The sequence below is a fragment of the Symphalangus syndactylus genome, chromosome 17 (assembly GCF_028878055.3).
Source record: "Symphalangus syndactylus isolate Jambi chromosome 17, NHGRI_mSymSyn1-v2.1_pri, whole genome shotgun sequence".
Taxonomy (NCBI): Eukaryota; Metazoa; Chordata; class Mammalia; order Primates; family Hylobatidae; genus Symphalangus; species Symphalangus syndactylus.
The window spans coordinates 4,446,065-4,462,620 of NC_072439.2; positions in this window are offsets into that span (position 1 = coordinate 4,446,065).

Genomic DNA, 16,556 nt, shown 5'->3' on the forward strand with positions numbered 1-16,556 from the left:
AAAAGTATGGTTTAACTCTGTTAGCTGAATGCACAGATCAGAAAGAAGTTTCAGCGAATGATTCTGTGTAGTTTATATTTGAAGACATTCCTATTTCCACTATTACTCTCTTAGCGCTCCGAATCTCCACTTGCATTTTCTACAAAAAGAGTGTTTCATAACTGCTCAATCAAAAATATGTTTTATCTCTGTTAACTGAATTTACAGATCAGAAATAAGTTTCACAGAATGCATCTGTGTAGTTTTTATTTGAAGATATTCTTTTTCCCAAAGTAGCCTTCTTAGCGCTTAGCATGTCCAATTGCAGTTTCGACAGAAAGAGTGTTTCAGAACTGCTCAATCAAAAGTATGGTTCAACTCTGTTAGTTGAATGCACAGAACAGAAAGAATTTTCACAGAATGCTACTGTGTAGTTTATATTTGAATATATTCCTTTTTCCACTATTACCCTCTTAGCGCTCCGAATGTCCACTTGCATTTTCTACAGAAAGAGTGTTCAGAACTGCGCAATCAAAAGTATGGTTTAACTCTGTTAGCCTAATAAACATATCAGAAATAAGTTTCACACAATGCTTCTGTGTAGTTTTTATTTGAAGATATTATTTTTCCCAATAGAGGCCTCTTAGCGCTCAGAATGTCCAATTGCAGTTTCTACAGAAAGAGTGTTTCAGAACGGCTCAATCAAAAGTAAGGTTCAAATCTGTTAGTTGAATGCACAGAACAGAAAGAAGTTTCATACAATGCTTCTGTGTAGTTTATATTTGAACATATTCTTTTTTCCACTATTACCCACTTAGCGCTACGAATGTCCAGTTGCATTTTCTACAGAGAGAGTGTTTCAAAACTGCTCAATCAAAAGTATGGTTTAACTCTGTTAGCTGAATGCTCAGATCAGAAAGAAGTTTCACAGAATGCTTCTGTGTAGTTTATATTTGAATATATTCCTTTTTCCACTACTACTCTCTTAGTGCTCCAAATGTCCAGTTGCATTTTCTACAGAAAGAGTGTTCAGATCTGCTCAATCAAAAGTATGGTTTAACTCTGTTAGCTGAATGCACAGATCAGAAATAAGTTTCACAGAATGATTCTGTGTAGTTTATATTTGGAGAGATTCCTTTTTCCACTATTACCCTCTTAGCGCTCCGAATCTCCACTTGCATTTTCTACAGAAAGAGTGTTTCAGAACGGCTCAATCAAAACTAAGGTTCAACTCTTTTAGTTGAACAAACAGAACAGAAAGAAGTTTCACACAATTCTTCTGTGTAGTTTTTCTTTGTAGACATTCTTTTTCCCAATATAGGCCTCTTAGCGCTCAGAATGTCCAATTGCAGTTTCTACAGGAAGAGTGTTTCAGAACGGCTCAATCAAAAGTAAGGTTCTACTCTGTAAGTTGAATGCACAGAACAGAAAGAAGTTTCATACAATGCTTCTGTGTAGTTTATATTTGAACATATTCATTTTTCCACTATTACCCACTTAGCGCTAAGAATGTCCAGTTGCATTTTCTACAGACAGAGTGTTTCAAAACTGCTCAATCAAAAGTATGGTTTAACTCTGTTAGCTGAATGCTCAGATCAGAAATAAGTTTCACAGAATGCTTCTGTGTAGTTTAGATATGAATATATTCCTTTTTCCACTACTACGCTCTTAGCGCTCCAAATGTCCAGTTGCATTTTCTACAGAAAGAGTGTTCAGATCTGCTCAATCAAAAGTATGGTTTAACTCTGTTAGCTGAATGCACAGATCAGAAAGAAGTTTCACCGAATGATTCTGTGTAGTTTATATTTGAAGACATTAATTTTTCCACTAGTACCCTCTTAGCGCTCCGAATCTCCACTTGCATTTTCTACAAAAAGAGTGTTTCATAACTGCTCAATCAAAAATATGTTTTATCTCTGTTAACTGAATTTACAGATCAGAAATAAGTTTCACAGAATGCATCTGTGTAGTTTTTATTTGAAGATATTCTTTTTCCCAATGTAGGCCTCTTAGCGCTTAGCATGTCCAATTGCAGTTTCGACAGAAAGAGTGTTTCAGAATGGCTCAATCAAAAGTAAGGTTCAACTCTGTTAGTTGAATGCACAGAACAGAAAGAATTTTCACAGAATGCTACTGTGTAGTTTATATTTGAATATATTCCTTTTTCCACTATTACCCTCTTAGCGCTCCGAATGTCCACTTGCATTTTCTACAGAAAGAGTGTTCAGAACTGCGCAATCAAAAGTATGGTTTAACTCTGTTAGCCTAATGAACATATCAGAAATAAGTTTCACACAATGCTTCTGTGTAGTTTTTATTTGAAGATATTATTTTTCCCAATAGAGGCCTCTTAGCGCTCAGAATGTCCAATTGCAGTTTCTACAGAAAGAGTGTTTCAGAAAGGCTCAATCAAAAGTAAGGTTCAACTCTGTTAGTTGAATGCACAGAACAGAAAGAAGTTTCATACAATGCTTCTGTGTAGTTTATATTTGAACATCTTCTTTTTTCCACTATTACCCACTTAGCGCTACGAATGTCCAGTTGCATTTTCTACAGACAGAGTGTTTCAAAACTGCTCAATCAAAAGTATGGTTTAACTCTGTTAGCTGAATGCTCAGATCAGAAAGAAGTTTCACAGAATGCTTCTGTGTAGTTTATATTTGAATATATTCCTTTTTCCACTACTACGCTCTTAGCGCTCCAAATGTCCAGTTGCATTTTCTACAGAAAGAGTGTTCAGATCTGCTCAATCAAAAGTATGGTTTAACTCTGTTAGCTGAATGCACAGATCAGAAAGAAGTTTCACAGAATGATTCTGTGTAGTTTATATTTGAAGACATTCCTTTTTCCACTATTACCCTATTAGCGCTCCGAATCTCCACTTGCATTTTCTACAGAAAGAGTGTTTCAGAACGGCTCAATCAAAACTAAGGTTCAACTCTTTTAGTTGAACAAACAGAACAGAAAGAAGTTTCACACAATTCTTCTGTGTAGTTTTTATTTGTAGACATTCTTTTTCCCAATATAGGCCTCTTAGCGCTCAGAATGTCCAATTGCAGTTTCTACAGAAAGAGTGTTTCAGAACGGCTCAATCAAAAGTAAGGTTCAACTCTGTTAGTTGAATGCACAGAACAGAAAGAAGTTTCATACAATGCTTCTGTGTAGTTTATATTTGAACATATTCTTTTTTCCACTATTACCCACTTAGCGCTACGAATGTCCAGTTGCATTTTCTACAGACAGAGTGTTTCAAAACTGCTCAATCAAAAGTATGGTTTAACTCTGGTAGCTGAATGCTCAGATCAGAAAGAAGTTTCACAGAATGCTTCTCTGTAGTTTATATTTGAATATATTCCTTTTTCCACTACTACGCTCTTAGCGCTCCAAATGTCCAGTTGCATTTTCTACAGAAAGAGTGTTCAGATCTACTCAATCAAAAGTATGGTTTAACTCTGTTAGCTGAATGCACAGATCAGAAGGAAGTTTCACCGAATGATTCTGTGTAGTTTATATTTGAAGACATTCCTTTTTCCACTATTACCCTCTTAGCGCTCCGAATCTCCACTTGCATTTTCTACAAAAAGAGTGTTTCATAACTGCTCAATCAAAAATATGTTTTATCTCTGTTAACTGAATTTACAGATCAGAAATAAGTTTCACAGAATGCATCTGTGTAGTTTTTATTTGAAGATATTCTTTTTCCCAATGTAGGCCTCTTAGCGCTTAGCATGTCCAATTGCAGTTTCTACAGAAAGAGTGTTTCAGAACGGCTCAATCAAAAGTAAGGTTCAACTCTGTTAGTTGAATGCACAGAACAGAAAGAATTTTCACAGAATGCTACTGTGTAGTTTATATTTGAATATATTCCTTTTTCCACTATTACCCTCTTAGCGCTCCGAATGTCCACTTGCATTATCTACAGAAAGAGTGTTCAGAACTGCGCAATCAAAATATGGTTTAACTCTATTAGCTTAATGAACATATCAGAAATAAGTTTCACACAATGCTTCTGTGTAGTTTTTATTTGAAGATATTATTTTTCCCAATAGAGGCCTCTTAGCGCTCAGAATGTCCAATTGCAGTTTCTACAGAAAGAGTGTTTCAGAAAGGCTCAATCAAAAGTAAGGTTCAACTCTGTTAGTTGAATGCACAGAACAGAAAGAAGTTTCATACAATGCTTCTGTGTAGTTTATATTTGAACATATTCTTTTTTCCACTATTACCCACTTAGCGCTACGAATGTCCAGTTGCATTTTCTACAGACAGAGTGTTTCAAAACTGCTCAATCAAAAGTATGGTTTAACTCTGTTAGCTGAATGCTCAGATCAGAAATAAGTTTCACAGAATGCTTCTGTGTAGTTTATATTTGAATATATTCCTTTTTCCACTACTACTCTCTTAGCGCTCCAAATGTCCAGTTGCATTTTCTACAGAAAGAGTGTTCAGATCTGCTCAATCAAAAGTGTGGTTTAACTCTGTTAACTGAATGCACAGATCAGAAAGAAGTTTCACAGAATGATTCTGTGTAGTTTATATTTGGAGACATTCCTTTTTCCACTATTACCCTCTTAGTGCTCCGAATCTCCATTGCATTTTCTACAGAAAGAGTGTTTCAGAACGGCTCAATCAAAACTAAGGTTCAACTCTTTTAGTTGAACAAACAGAACAGAAAGAAGTTTCACACAATTCTTCTGTGTAGTTTTTATTTGTAGACATTCTTTTTCCCAATATAGGCCTCTTAGCGCTCAGAATGTCCAATTGCAGTTTCTAAAGAAAGAGTGTTTCAGAACGGCTCAATCAAAACTAAGGTTCAACTCTGTTAGTTGAATGCACAGAACAGAAAGAAGTTTCATACAATGCTTCTGTGTAGTTTATATTTGAACATATTCTTTTTTCCACTATTACCCACTTAGCGCTACGAATGTCCAGTTGCATTTTCTACAGAAAGAGTGTTTCAAAACTGCTCAATCAAAAGTATGGTTTAACTCTGTTAGCTGAATTCTAAGATCAGAAAGAAGTTTCACAGAATGCTTCTGTGTAGTTTATATTTGAATATATTCCTTTTTCCACTACTACGCTCTTAGCGCTCCAAGTGTCCAGTTGCATTTTCTACATAAAGAGTGTTCAGTTCTGCTCAATCAAAAGTATGGTTTAACTCTGTTAGCTGAATGCACAGATCAGAAAGAAGTTTCACCGAATGATTCTGTGTAGTTTATATTTGAAGACATTCCTTTTTCCACTAGTACCCTCTTAGCGCTCCGAATCTCCACTTGCATTTTCTACAAAAAGAGTGTTTCATAAGTGCTCAATCAAAAATATGTTTTATCTCTGTTAACTGAATTTACAGATCAGAAATAAGTTTCACAGAATGCATCTGTGTCGTTTTTATTTGAAGATATTCTTTCTCCCAATGTAGGCCTCTCAGCGCTTAGCATGTCCAATTGCAGTTTCGACAGAAAGAGTGTTTCAGAACGGCTCAATCAAAAGTAAGGTTCAACTCTGTTAGTTGAATGCACAGAACAGAAAGAATTTTCACAGAATGCTACTGTGTAGTTTATATTAGAATATATTCCTTTTTCCACTATTACCCTCTTAGCGCTCCGAATGTCCACTTGCATTTTCTACAGAAAGAGTGTTCAGAACTGCGCAATCAAAAGTATGGTTTAACTCTTTTAGCCTAATGAACATATCAGAAATAAGTTTCACACAATGCTTCTGTGTAGTTTTTATTTGAAGATATTATTTTTCCCAATAGAGGCCTCTTAGCGCTCAGAATGTCCAATTGCAGTTTCTACAGAAAGAGTGTTTCAGAAAGGCTCAATCAAAAGTAAGGTTCAACTCTGTTAGTTGAATGCACAGAACAGAAAGAAGTTTCATACAATGCTTCTGTGTAGTTTATATTTGAACATATTCTTTTTCCACTATTACCCTCTTAGCGCTACGAATGTCCAGTTGCATTTTCTACAGACAGAGTGTTTCAAAACTGCTCAATCTAAAGTATGGTTTAACTCTGTTAGCTGAATGCTCAGGCCAGAAAGAAGTTTCACAGAACGCTTCTGTGTAGTTTATATTGGAATATATTCCTTTTTCCACTACTACACTCTTAGCGCTCCAAATGTCCAGTTGCATTTTCTGCAGAAAGAGTGTTCAGATCTGCTCAATCAAAAGTATGGTTTAACTCTGTTAGCTGAATGCACAGATCAGAAAGTAGTTTCACAGAATGATTCTGTGTAGTTTATATTTGGAGACATTCCTTTTTCCACTATTACCCTCTTAGCGCTCCGAATCTCCATTGCATTTTCTACAGAAAGAGTGTTTCAGAACGGCTCAATCAAAACTAAGGTTCAACTCTTTTAGTTGAACAAACAGAACAGAAAGAAGTTTCACACAATTCTTCTGTGTAGTTTTTATTTGTAGACATTCTTTTTCCCAATATAGGCCTCTTAGCGCTCAGAATGTCCAATTGCAGTTTCTAAAGAAAGAGTGTTTCAGAACGGCTCAATCAAAAGTAAGGTTCAACTCTGTTAGTTGAATGCACAGAACAGAAAGAATTTTCGTACAATGCTTCTGTGTAGTTTATATTTGAACATATTCTTTTTTCCACTATTACCCACTTAGCGCTACGAATGTCCACTTGCATTATCTACAGAAAGAGTGTTCAGAACTGCGCAATCAAAATATGGTTTAACTCTGTTAGCTTAATGAACATATCAGAAATAAGTTTCACACAATGCTTCTGTGTAGTTTTTATTTGAAGATATTATTTTTCCCAATAGAGGCCTCTTAGCGCTCAGAATGTCCAATTGCAGTTTCTACAGAAAGAGTGTTTCAGAACGGCTCAATCAAAAGTAAGGTTCAACTCTGTTAGTTGAATGCACAGAACAGAAAGTAGTTTCATACAATGCTTCTGTGTAGTTTATATTTGAACATATTCTTTTTTCCACTATTACCCACTTAGCGCTACGAATGTCCAGTTGCATTTTCTACAGACAGAGTGTTTCATAACTGCTCAATCAAAAGTATGGTTTAACTCTGTTAGCTGAATGCTCAGATCAGAAAGAAGTTTCACAGAATGCTTCTGTGTAGTTTATATTTGAATATATTCCTTTTTCCACTACTACGCTCTTAGCGCTCCAAATGTCCAGTTGCATTTTCTACAGAAAGAGTGTTCAGATCTGCTCAATCAAAAGTATGGTTTAACTCTGTTAGCTGAATGCACAGATCAGAAAGACGTTTCACCGAATGATTCTGTGTAGTTTATATTTGAAGACATTCCTTTTTCCACTAGTACACTCTTAGCGCTCAGAATCTCCACTTGCATTTTCTAAAAAAGAGTGTTTCATAACTGCTCAATCAAAAATATGTTTTATCTCTGTTAACTGAATTTACATATCAGAAATAAGTTTCACAGAATGCATCTGTGTAGTTTTTATTTGAAGATATTCTTTTTCCCAATGTAGCCCTCTTAGCCCTTAGCATGTCCAATTGCAGTTTCTACAGAAAGAGTGTTTCAGAACGGCTCAATCAAAAGTAAGGTTCAACTCTGTTAGTTGAATGAACAGAACAGAAAGAAGTTTCATACAATGCTTCTGTGTAGTTTCTATTTGAACATATTCTTTTTTCCACTATTACCCACTTAGCGCAACGAATGTCCCGTTGCATTTTCTACAGACAGAGTGTTTCAAAACTGCTCAATCAAAAGTATGGTTTAACTCTGTTAGCTGAATGCTCAGATCAGAAAGAAGTTTCACAGAATGCTTCTGTGTAGTTTATATTTGAATATATTCCTTTTTCCACTACTACTCTCTTAGCGCTCCAAATGTCCAGTTGCATTTTCTACAGAAAGAGTGTTCAGATCTGCTCAATCAAAAGTATGGTTTAACTCTGTTAGCTGAATGCACAGATCAGAAAGAAGTTTCACAGAATGATTCTGTGTAGTTTATATTTGGAGACATTCCTTTTTCCACTATTACCCTCTTAGCGCTCCGAATCTCCACTTGCATTTTCTACAGGAAGAGTGTTTCAGAACGGCTCAATCAAAACTAAGGTTCAAATCTTTTAGTTGAACAAACAGAACAGAAAGAAGTTTCACACAATTCTTCTGTGTAGTTTTTATTTGTAGACATTCTTTTTCCCAATATAGTCCTCTTAGCGCTCAGAATGTCCAATTGCAGTTTCTACAGAAAGAGTGTTTCAGAACGGCTCAATCAAAAGTATGGTTCAACTCTGTTAGTTGAATGCACAGAACAGAAAGAAGTTTCATACAATGCTTCTGTGTAGTTTATATTTGAACATATTCTTTTTTCCACTATTACCCACTTAGCGCTACGAATGTGCAGTTGCATTTTCTACAGACAGAGTGTTTCAAAACTGCTCAATCAAAAGTATGGTTTAACTCTGTTAGCTGAATGCTCAGATCAGAAAGAAGTTTCACAGAATGCTTCTGTGTAGTTTATATTTGAATATATTCCTTTTTCCCCTACTACGCTCTTAGCGCTCCAAATGTCCAGTTGCATTTTCTACAGAAAGAGTGTTCAGATCTGCTCAATCAAATGTATGGTTTAACTCTGTTAGCTGAATGCACAGATCAGAAAGAAGTTTCACCGAATGATTCTGTGTAGTTTATATTTGAAGACATTCCTTTTTCCACTATTACCCTCTTAGCGCTCCGAATCTCCACTTGCATTTTCTACAAAAAGAGTGTTTCATAACTGCTCAATCAAAAATATGTTTTATCTCTGTTAACTGAATTTACAGATAAGAAATAAGTTTCACAGAATGCATCTGTGTAGTTTTTATTTGAAGATATTCTTTTTCCCAATGTAGGCCTCTTAGCGCTTAGCATGTCCAATTGCAGTTTCTACAGAAAGAGTGTTTCAGAACGGCTCAATCAAAAGTAAGGTTCAAATCTGTTAGTTGAATGCACAGAACAGAAAGAATTTTCACAGAATGCTACTGTGTAGTTTATATTTGAATATATTCCTCTTTCCACTATTACCCTCTTAGCGCTCCGAATGTCCACTTGCATTTTCTACAGAGAGAGTGTTCAGAAATGCGCAATCAAAAGTATGGTTTAACTCTGTTAGCTTAATGAACATATCAGAAATAAGTTTCACACAATGCTTCTGTGTAGTTTTTATTTGAAGATATTATTTTTCCCAATAGAGGCCTCTTAGCGCTCAGAATGTCCAATTGCAGTTTCTACAGAAAGAGTGTTTCAGAACGGCTCAATCAAAAGTAAGGTTCATCTCTGTTAGTTGAATGCACAGAACAGAAAGAAGTTTCATACAATGCTTCTGTGTAGTTTATATTTGAACATATTCTTTTTTCCACTATTACCCACTTAGCGCTACGAATGTCCAGTTGCATTTTCTACAGACAGAGTGTTTCAAAACTGCTCAATCAAAAGTATGGTTTAACTCTGTTAGCTGAATGCTCAGATCAGAAAGAAGTTTCACAGAATGCTTCTGTGTAGTTTATATTTGAATATATTCCTTTTTCCACTACTACTCTCTTAGCGCTCCAAATTTCCAGTTGCATTTTCTACAGAAAGAGTGTTCAGATCTGCTCAATCAAAAGTATGGTTTAACTCTGTTAGCTGAATGCACAGATCAGAAAGAAGTTTCACAGCATGTTTCTGTGTAGTTTATATTTGGAGACATTCCTTTTTCCACTATTACCCTCTTAGTGCTCCGAATCTCCACTTGCATTTTCTACAGAAAGAGTGTTCAGAACGGCTCAATCAAAGCTAAGGTTCAACTCTTTTAGTTGAACAAACAGAACAGAAAGAAGTTTCACACAATTCTTCTGTGTAGTTTTTATTTGTAGACATTCTTTTTCCCAATATAGTCCTCTTAGCGCTCAGAATGTCCAATTGCAGTTTCTACAGAAAGAGTGTTTGAGAACGGCTCAATCAAAAGTAAGGTTCAACTCTGTTAATTGAATGCACAGAACAGAAAGAAGTTTCATACAATGATTCTGTGTAGTTTATATTTGAACATATTCTTTTTACCACTATTACCCACTTAGCGCTACGAATGTCCAGTTGCATTTTCTACAGACAGAGTGTTTCAAAACTGCTCAATCAAATGTATGGTTTAACTCTGTTAGCTGAATGCTCAGATCAGAAAGAAGTTTCACAGAATGCTTCTGTGTAGTTTATATTTGAATATATTCTTTTTCCACTACTACGCTCTTAGCGCTCCAAATGTCCAGTTGCATTTTCTACAGAAAGAGTGTTCAGATCTACTCAATCAAAAGTATTGTTTAACTCTGTTAGCTGAATGCACAGATCAGAAGGAAGTTTCACCGAATGATTCTGTGTAGTTTATATTTGAAGACATTCCTTTTTCCACAATTTCCCTCTTAGCGCTCCGAATCTCCACTTGCATTTTCTACAAAAAGAGTGTTTCATAACTGCTCAATCAAAAATATGTTTTATCTCTGTTAACTGAATTTACAGATCAGAAATTAGTTTCACAGAATGCATCTCTGAAATTTTTATTTGAAGATATTCTTTTTCCCAATGTAGGCCTCTTAGCGCTTAGCATGTCCAATTGCAGTTTCTACAGAAAGAGTGTTTCAGAACGGCTCAATCAAAAGTAAGGTTCAACTCTGTTAGTTGAATGCACAGAACAGAAAGAATTTTCACAGAATGCTACTGTGTAGTTTATATTTGAATATATTCCTCTTTCCACTATTACCCTCTTAGCGCTCCGAATGTCCACTTGCATTTTCTACAGAAAGAGTGTTCAGAACTGCGCAATCAAAAATATGGTTTAACTCTGTTAGCTTAATGAACATATCAGAAATAAGTTTCACACAATGCTTCTGTGTAGTTATTATTTGAATATATTATTTTTCCCAATAGAGGCCTCTTAGCGCTCAGAATGTCCAATTGCAGTTTCTACAGAAAGAGTGTTTCAGAAAGGCTCAATCAAAAGTAAGGTTCAACTCTGTTAGTTGAATGCACAGAACAGAAAGACGTTTCATACAATGCTTCTGTGTAGTTTATATTTGAACATATTCTTTTTTCCACTATTACCCACTTAGCGCTACGAATGTCCCGTTGCATTTTCTACAGACAGAGTGTTTCAAAAATGCTCAATCAAAAGTATGGTTTAACACTGTTAGCTGAATGCTCAGATCAGAAAGAAGTTTCACAGAATGCTTCTGTGTAGTTTATATTTGAATATATTCCTTTTTCCACTACTACTCTCTTAGCGCTCCAAATGTCCAGTTGCATTTTCTACAGAAAGAGTGTTCAGATCTGCTCAATCAAAAGTATGGTTTAACTCTGTTAGCTGAATGCACAGATCAGAAAGAAGTTTCACAGAATGATTCTGTGTAGTTTATATTTGGAGACATTCCTTTTTCCACTATTACCCTCTTAGCGCTCCGAATCTCCACTTGCATTTTCTACAGAAAGAGTGTTTCAGAACCGCTCAATCAAAACTAAGGTTCAACTCTTTTAGTTGAACAAACAGAACAGAAAAAAGTTTCACACAATTCTTCTGTGTAGTTTTTATTTGTAGACATTCTTTTTCCCAATATAGGCTTCTTAGCGCTCAGAATGTCCAATTGCAGTTTCTACAGAAAGAGTGTTTCAGAACGGCTCAATCAAAAGTAAGGTTCAACTCTGTTAGTTGAATGCACGGAACAGAAAGAAGTTTCATACAATGCTTCTGTGTAGTTTATATTTGAACATATTCTTTTTTCCACTATTACCCACTTAGCGCTACGAATGTCCAGTTGCATTTTCTACAGACAGAGTGTTTCAAAACTGCTCAATCAAAAGTATGGTTTAACTCTGTTAGCTGAATGCTCAGATCAGAAAGAAGTTTCACAGAATGCTTCTGTGTAGTTTATATTTGAATATATTCCTTTTTCCACTACTACGCTCTTAGCGCTCCAAATGTCCAGTTGCATTTTCTACAGAAAGAGTGTTCAGATCTACTCAATCAAAAGTATGGTTTAACTCTGTTAGCTGAATGCACAGATCAGAAGGAAGTTTCACCGAATGATTCTGTGTAGTTTATATTTGAAGACATTCCTTTTTCCACTAGTACCCTCTTAGCGCTCCGAATCTCCACTTGCATTTTCTACAAAAAGAGTGTTTCATAACTGCTCAATCAAAAATATGTTTTATCTCTGTTAACTGAATTTACAGATCAGAAATAAGTTTCACAGAATGCATCTGTGAAGTTTTTATTTGAAGATATTCTTTTTCCCAATGTAGGCCTCCTAGCGCTTAGCATGTCCAATTGCAGTTTCTACAGAAAGAGTGTTTCAGAACGGCTCAATCAAAAGTAAGGTTCAAATCTGTTAGTTGAATGCACAGAACAGAAAGAATTTTCACAGAATGCTACTGTGTAGTTTATATTTGAATATATTCCTCTTTCCACTATTACCCTCTTAGCGCTCCGAATGTCCACTTGCATTTTCTACAGAGAGAGTGTTCAGAAATGCGCAATCAAAAGTATGGTTTAACTCTGTTAGCTTAATGAACATATCAGAAATAAGTTTCACACAATGCTTCTGTGTAGTTTTTATTTGAAGATATTATTTTTCCCAATAGAGGCCTCTTAGCGCTCAGAATGTCCAATTGCAGTTTCTACAGAAAGAGTGTTTCAGAACGGCTCAATCAAAAGTAAGGTTCATCTCTGTTAGTTGAATGCACAGAACAGAAAGAAGTTTCATACAATGCTTCTGTGTAGTTTATATTTGAACATATTCTTTTTTCCACTATTACCCACTTAGCGCTACGAATGTCCAGTTGCATTTTCTACAGACAGAGTGTTTCAAAACTGCTCAATCAAAAGTATGGTTTAACTCTGTTAGCTGAATGCTCAGATCAGAAAGAAGTTTCACAGAATGCTTCTGTGTAGTTTATATTTGAATATATTCCTTTTTCCACTACTACTCTCTTAGCGCTCCAAATTTCCAGTTGCATTTTCTACAGAAAGAGTGTTCAGATCTGCTCAATCAAAAGTATGGTTTAACTCTGTTAGCTGAATGCACAGATCAGAAAGAAGTTTCACAGCATGTTTCTGTGTAGTTTATATTTGGAGACATTCCTTTTTCCACTATTACCCTCTTAGTGCTCCGAATCTCCACTTGCATTTTCTACAGAAAGAGTGTTCAGAACGGCTCAATCAAAGCTAAGGTTCAACTCTTTTAGTTGAACAAACAGAACAGAAAGAAGTTTCACACAATTCTTCTGTGTAGTTTTTATTTGTAGACATTCTTTTTCCCAATATAGTCCTCTTAGCGCTCAGAATGTCCAATTGCAGTTTCTACAGAAAGAGTGTTTGAGAACGGCTCAATCAAAAGTAAGGTTCAACTCTGTTAATTGAATGCACAGAACAGAAAGAAGTTTCATACAATGATTCTGTGTAGTTTATATTTGAACATATTCTTTTTACCACTATTACCCACTTAGCGCTACGAATGTCCAGTTGCATTTTCTACAGACAGAGTGTTTCAAAACTGCTCAATCAAATGTATGGTTTAACTCTGTTAGCTGAATGCTCAGATCAGAAAGAAGTTTCACAGAATGCTTCTGTGTAGTTTATATTTGAATATATTCTTTTTCCACTACTACGCTCTTAGCGCTCCAAATGTCCAGTTGCATTTTCTACAGAAAGAGTGTTCAGATCTACTCAATCAAAAGTATGGTTTAACTCTGTTAGCTGAATGCACAGATCAGAAGGAAGTTTCACCGAATGATTCTGTGTAGTTTATATTTGAAGACATTCCTTTTTCCACTATTTCCCTCTTAGCGCTCCGAATCTCCACTTGCATTTTCTACAAAAAGAGTGTTTCATAACTGCTCAATCAAAAATATGTTTTATCTCTGTTAACTGAATTTACAGATCAGAAATTAGTTTCACAGAATGCATCTCTGAAATTTTTATTTGAAGATATTCTTTTTCCCAATGTAGGCCTCTTAGCGCTTAGCATGTCCAATTGCAGTTTCTACAGAAAGAGTGTTTCAGAACGGCTCAATCAAAAGTAAGGTTCAACTCTGTTAGTTGAATGCACAGAACAGAAAGAATTTTCACAGAATGCTACTGTGTAGTTTATATTTGAATATATTCCTCTTTCCACTATTACCCTCTTAGCGCTCCGAATGTCCACTTGCATTTTCTACAGAAAGAGTGTTCAGAACTGCGCAATCAAAAATATGGTTTAACTCTGTTAGCTTAATGAACATATCAGAAATAAGTTTCACACAATGCTTCTGTGTAGTTATTATTTGAATATATTATTTTTCCCAATAGAGGCCTCTTAGCGCTCAGAATGTCCAATTGCATTTTCTACAGAAAGAGTGTTTCAGAAAGGCTCAATCAAAAGTAAGGTTCAACTCTGTTAGTTGAATGCACAGAACAGAAAGAAGTTTCATACAATGCTTCTGTGTAGTTTATATTTGAACATATTCTTTTTTCCACTATTACCCACTTAGCGCTACGAATGTCCCGTTGCATTTTCTACAGACAGAGTGTTTCAAAAATGCTCAATCAAAAGTATGGTTTAACACTGTTAGCTGAATGCTCAGATCAGAAAGAAGTTTCACAGAATGCTTCTGTGTAGTTTATATTTGAATATATTCCTTTTTCCACTACTACTCTCTTAGCGCTCCAAATGTCCAGTTGCATTTTCTACAGAAAGAGTGTTCAGATCTGCTCAATCAAAAGTATGGTTTAACTCTGTTAGCTGAATGCACAGATCAGAAAGAAGTTTCACAGAATGATTCTGTGTAGTTTATATTTGGAGACATTCCTTTTTCCACTATTACCCTCTTAGCGCTCCGAATCTCCACTTGCATTTTCTACAGAAAGAGTGTTTCAGAACCGCTCAATCAAAACTAAGGTTCAACTCTTTTAGTTGAACAAACAGAACAGAAAAAAGTTTCACACAATTCTTCTGTGTAGTTTTTATTTGTAGACATTCTTTTTCCCAATATAGGCCTCTTAGCGCTCAGAATGTCCAATTGCAGTTTCTACAGAAAGAGTGTTTCAGAACGGCTCAATCAAAAGTAAGGTTCAACTCTGTTAGTTGAATGCACGGAACAGAAAGAAGTTTCATACAATGCTTCTGTGTAGTTTATATTTGAACATATTCTTTTTTCCACTATTACCCACTTAGCGCTACGAATGTCCAGTTGCATTTTCTACAGACAGAGTGTTTCAAAACTGCTCAATCAAAAGTATGGTTTAACTCTGTTAGCTGAATGCTCAGATCAGAAAGAAGTTTCACAGAATGCTTCTGTGTAGTTTATATTTGAATATATTCCTTTTTCCACTACTACGCTCTTAGCGCTCCAAATGTCCAGTTGCATTTTCTACAGAAAGAGTGTTCAGATCTACTCAATCAAAAGTATGGTTTAACTCTGTTAGCTGAATGCACAGATCAGAAGGAAGTTTCACCGAATGATTCTGTGTAGTTTATATTTGAAGACATTCCTTTTTCCACTAGTACCCTCTTAGCGCTCCGAATCTCCACTTGCATTTTCTACAAAAAGAGTGTTTCATAACTGCTCAATCAAAAATATGTTTTATCTCTGTTAACTGAATTTACAGATCAGAAATAAGTTTCACAGAATGCATCTGTGAAGTTTTTATTTGAAGATATTCTTTTTCCCAATGTAGGCCTCCTAGCGCTTAGCATGTCCAATTGCAGTTTCTACAGAAAGAGTGTTTCAGAACGGCTCAATCAAAAGTAAGGTTCAACTCTGTTAGTTGAATGCATAGAACAGAAAGAATTTTCACAGAATGCTACTGTGTAGTTTATATTTGAATATATTCCTCTTTCCACTATTACCCTCTTAGCGCTCCGAATGTCCACTTGCATTTTCTACAGAGAGAGTGTTCACAACTGCGCAATCAAAAGTATGGTTTAACTCTGTTAGCTTAATGAACATATCAGAAATAAGTTTCACACAATGCTTCTGTGTAGTTTTTATTTGAAGATATTATATTTCCCAATAGAGGCCTCTTAGCGCTCAGAATGTCCAATTGCAGTTTCTACAGAAAGAGTGTTTCAGAACGGCTCAATCAAATGTAAGGTTCAACTCTGTTAGTTGAATGCACAGAACAGAAAGTAGTTTCATACAATGCTTCTGTGTAGTTTATATTTGAACATATTCTTTTTTCCACTATTACCCACTTAGCGCTACGAATGTCCAGTTGCGTTTTCTACAGACAGAGTGTTTCATAACTGCTCAATCAAAAGTATGGTTTAACTCTGTTAGCTGAATGCTCAGATCAGAAAGAAGTTTCACAGAATGCTTCTGTGTAGTTTATATTTGAATATATTCCTTTTTCCACTACTACGCTCTTAGCGCTCCAAATGTCCAGTTGCATTTTCTACAGAAAGAGTGTTCAGATCTGCTCAATCAAAAGTATGGTTTAACTCTGTTAGCTGAATGCACAGATCAGAAAGACGTTTCACCGAATGATTCTGTGTAGTTTATATTTGAAGACATTCCTTTTTCCACTAGTACCTTCTTAGCGCTCCGAATCTCCACTTGCATTTTCTAAAAAAGAGTGTTTCATAACTGCTCAATCAAAAATATG